This window comes from Muscardinus avellanarius (genome assembly GCF_963383645.1).
Source record: "Muscardinus avellanarius genome assembly, chromosome: 2".
Lineage (NCBI taxonomy): Eukaryota > Metazoa > Chordata > Mammalia > Rodentia > Gliridae > Muscardinus > Muscardinus avellanarius.
Genome location: NC_137787.1, coordinates 177,286,958 through 177,291,760, shown reverse-complemented (window position 1 = coordinate 177,291,760; position 4,803 = coordinate 177,286,958). Strand labels below are relative to the sequence as shown.

The 4,803-nt window shown below is 39.0% G+C and overlaps 1 pseudogene across 1 annotated transcript; it reads left to right on the top strand.

Moving 5' to 3' along the window:
• The first annotated feature begins 1,279 nt into the window (after positions 1 to 1,279).
• On the top strand, positions 1,280 to 4,518 carry LOC308258872 (ribosomal protein S6 kinase delta-1-like; annotated as a pseudogene). The gene is made up of 2 exons: positions 1,280 to 1,408; positions 1,526 to 4,518. The product of its transcript is annotated as a ribosomal protein S6 kinase delta-1-like (transcript).
• The last annotated feature ends 285 nt before the right edge of the window (positions 4,519 to 4,803 follow it).

The window sequence follows — 4,803 nt, the reverse complement described above, 5'->3', positions numbered from 1 at the left end:
AATTTTAAGAGAGTTGAAATTTAAATATCAGAATTACTTTCCAGTAAGAACTTCCTGATTATCAAAAAGAAATATTGAAAAGTCTAAAGCAAGTATGTTTCACTGCAAGCTTTGGTGTTTACTGTATTATCATCTATCCCACACTTTTTTTCAACCCACCTGTGCCCTAGTTCCATATAGAGAATTCTATTAATATCAGCCTTAATACTGAGCTAGAATTTAAAATTAGTACCCAACACTTTTTCCACAACCCATTTTCTAGCAATTGCTAGTTAATCTTCTGAGCTCTCATTACAATGAATGCTAATAGAAAATTTTTATTAGAAAGAACTATTTTAAGCTTCTTGTTTCATTTTTAAGATATTATTCCAATTTCAGTCTCAGAACAGTGAAATTGCAATTAATGTATCTAAACATGTGCTAATAATTGTCTACAACTATGAATGCATGATTCATTTGCATTGAATCTGGATTTTGTATTTTTTTCTTTTGATTTCTACATTTGAATTCTATTGCAAATTATTAAAGCAGGACAATTTTGATATCATGGCCAGATTACTGGTGGCCATGGCAAACTAGAGGAATTTTTCATCCTCTGTATATAATGGCTTGTTTACCCTTTTGATTATTTTTATTTCAATGTTTCTGATACCATAGAAATCCTATTTAACATATTCTTCTAATATACCTAAAGTCCAAATCAAGTAAGGTTCTTAAGTTTTCAATCATGAATTAATAAATTATTACTGAAATTTTCCCAATTATATACAAATGATGGCTAATTCTAATATATGTGTTCTGTGATATTCTGTGTGGTTATTTCTTTTTCTTTCAGATTTATAGAGTTCTACATTATAAACAATAAAATTTAATATTATTAAAAGTTCGATGGTTTTTTATAGATGTATGGAACATATAATCAAAGATTTGCATTATTTCTCTTATTAGATTCAACATTTGCAAAATCACTCTGTTAAATTGAGATAATGGTTTCCCAAGGCATACTCTTGTGTTTTATAGTTGTCACATTATGAAATTATATCAACTGGTACAAGCCTGATCATATATCTAAAGAAAATTTAAATAGTATTGATAATCATTATCAATAGAATAATTGAACTCTATTATCTAAATATGTCCTGTCTATGAAATTTTAGAAATTTTGTTATCAGTAAATCGCTTGGTGATGAGTAAAGATTAATATATCAGGAGAGATCCGACGTCGCTGGCCCAGTCGCCCCTATGGTTCTGGGCTGGCGGCGGCAGCGGCATAGGGAGGATGACCACTCCCGGGGAGCAGAGTGCCCTGGCTAGCTTCTACACTATCACCGAGTCCCAGCGACACCCGAGGGGCTACACAGTGTATAAAGTCACTGCCCAGGATGTTTCACGAAGAAATCCAGAGGATGTCCAGGAGGGGGAATCCTGAATCAACCTATCCATGAACACACTCTTTGCCATTTCCTCAATCCTTTTTTGGGGAAAACTCTTTTATAATAACAACTGTTGGTGAACCATTAATCAGAAAACTCTTATAATCGTGTGGAAGAGATTCAGTGATTTTAAGAAACTTCATAAAGAACTATGGGAAATTCACAAAATCTTGTTCCGACATGCAGAACTCTTTCTTTCATTTGCTAAAGGAATAGTATTTGGGCGATTTGATGAAACTGTTATTGAAGAGAGAAGACAGTGTGCTGACGACCTGCTACAGTTCTCTGCCAATATTCCTGCTCTTTACAACAGTAAACAGCTTGAAGACTTTTTCAAAGGTGGAATAATTAATGATGGTTCTGAATTAATTGGTCCTGCTGAAGTTACATGGATTCTCTCATTGAAACCTTTCCTGAGTGTAATACAGAAGGCTTCTCCAGTGACAATGATCTGAACTCTCTTACTGTTGATGTGGATTCTCTTGCCGAGTTAGATGATGGAATGGCTTCCAATCAAAATTCTCCACTCCAGCCTTTGGTCTCAATCTTCCTTTGGATTCTTCAGTGCTAGGGGCTGTTGCTTCTAGCAACGAGCAGAACAAAACAGAAGAATGGGAGAGTTGTAGCCTCTTTCCTGGCAGTTTAAAACCTAAGCTTTGCAAAAGAGATTATTTGTTGAAAGGAGGAGAATTAATAAACCTGGCTTTAAAAAAGGAAGAGGAAGACGACTATGAAGCTGCTTCTGATTTTAATAGGCAATGAGTCGACTTACTCCTAGAAAGTGTTCAAGAAGAATCAAGTTCTACCCACCGAGAAGCTGTGAAAAAAAGAACAGCAGAGTATCTCACACGGGCAGAAAGTATTTCCAGACTTTATAGGAAACCACAGCTCGATGGTGGGTCTCAAGTTCCAGGATCACTAAGTTCAAGGCCCCCTTGGAACCTAAGGAGCCCTGCCGAGGAGCTCCTTAGGGTGATTGACAAGGTTTTGCTTGTAATGGACATAAGGACAGAACAGACATTCATTTTAAAAGGTGTAAGGAAAAGCAGTGAATACAGCAGGAACAGAAAGACCATCATCCCCCGCTGTGTGCCCAACATGGTGTGTCTGCACAAGTACATAATCTCTGAGGAGTCGTACTTCTTGTGTTGAAATATGCAGAAGGTGGCAAACTCTGGTCATATATCAGTAAATTTTTGAAAAGAAGTCATGAAGAAAGCTTTGATATCAAGGAAGTGAAAAAGTCCACACTTACTAAAGTCCACCTGCAACATCCAGCTTCTAGTCCTCAGGACGGCAGCAGCTTTGAATCCAGAGAAAGTGATGGGGGAATCATGCTCAACATTCTGTCTTTGAAAAACTAGCCTTACTCTAAGTTCTCAAGAGGATAGCAACCAAGAAGATGATAGCCAAGACAACTCTTCAAGATGGCCAGATTCTGACTCAAGTTCAGAAGAACAATGCACTACTAGTTATTTAACATTGTGCAATGAGTGTGGGCAGGAAAAGATTGAAACAGGGTCTTTGAATGAGGATGCCTTTGTGAAGATGGAAGGGAATGATGCTGATACCAAAGCTTTTAAGAGATTCCCAGCACACCTGCCTGCTGATGGTGACAGCCCCAGCATACGGAGAAGATCTCAGGAGATGCTGTTTGCTCTCCAAGACCTTCTGATTCCTTCAGTAGATCAAAAAAACAGCCCCATGGAACTCTTTAGGATAGACAGTAAGGGCAGCACAAGTCAATTCCTGGGCCTTGATTTTGGAGAAAAACTGTATAGTTTAAAATCAGAGCCTTTGAAACAATTCTTTACCCTTCCAGATGGAGATAGCACTTCCAAGAGTTTTAGTTCCAGTGAAAGCCAGATAGAGTTTAAAGCTCAGGATACCATAAGCAGGGGCTCAGATGATTCATTCCCAGTTATTTCATTTAAGGAGGCTGCTTTTGATGATGCCAGTGGTACTGATGAAGGAAGACCTTATCTTCTTGTAAATATACCTGGTGAATTGGAGCCAAAAAAAGAAGCTGCAGCCATGGGACCTACTAAGTTTACAAAGACTAAGGAGATCAAACTATTGGAAGCCGTGGATGTGTTGTGCCTCAGCCTTAGGGAGCAGTGCCAAGCCCATGAACCAAAAGACAGAGAAACTGAGTGATGCTCCTAGGCTCAAATCCTATAGCACGACTGATATGCACTATGTACAGGAAGATCTTGGGGTGTCAGCTGTTGATCACAGTCATTCAGGACACGTGTCTTCATTACGCAGCTCACATCCAAGTATCAAGGACTTGGAGAGGTGGGGTTGGCAGTAAGTGAACAACACAGAAGAAAGCTTATTCTGTATTTCTAATCCACTCTCAGGTGCTAATGAATACAGTGCAAACACAGATGCTTTATAAACAGAAGAAGTATTGTTGTTTACAGATCAAACTGATGATTTGGCTAAAGAGGAACCAACTTCTTTATTCTAGAGAGACTCTGAGACGAAGGGAGAAAGTGGATTAGTATGAGAAGAAGACAAGGAAATCCATCAGATTTTTGAGGACCTTGATAAAAAAAATTAGCACTAAACTCCAGGTTTTACATCGCAGAGGGCTGCATTCAGAGATGGGCAGCTGAAATGGTGGTACCCCTTGATGCTTTACATAAGAGAGGGAATTGTGTGCAAGGATTTGAACCCAAACATCGTATTGAATGATAGAGGACACATTCACCTATGATATTTTAGCAGGCGGGGTGAGGCTAAAGATTCCTGTGACAGAGATGCCATAGAGAGAATGTACTATGCCCCAGAGGTTGGAGCAATCACAGAAGAAACTGAATCCTGTGATTGGTGGAGTTTGGGTGCTGTCCTCTTTGAACTTCTCACTGGCAAGACCTTGGTTGAGTGCCATCCAGCAGGAATAAATACTCACACTACTTTGAACATGCCAGAATGTGTCTCTGAAGAGGCTCACTCACTCATTCAACAGCTTTTGCAGTTCAACCCTCTGGAACGTCTGGATGCTGGAGTTGCAGGTGTGGAAGATAACAAATCCCATCCATATTTTACTCCTGTGGATTGGCCAGAAGTGAGGAGCTGAATACCATGCAGGTTGTTCTTCACCTCTCTGATCTCCTCTGCTTGAGGCCTCCTCAGCTCAGAAGCAACTTGGCTGCCAGCCATTTATGGAATACCAAAGCATTTGGATAAATACTTTTATTGGGGGAGGGGGACTAAAAGAGATTCATTTAGAACTACTATTGGGACAAGATATTAGCTAATTTTGCCAGTGGATGTTATATACATACCTTTAACCAAGGCAAGACTTAATCTATATTAAGGATTGCAGATGCATTGAAAACCCAACTGAAATAGGAATGCCTTT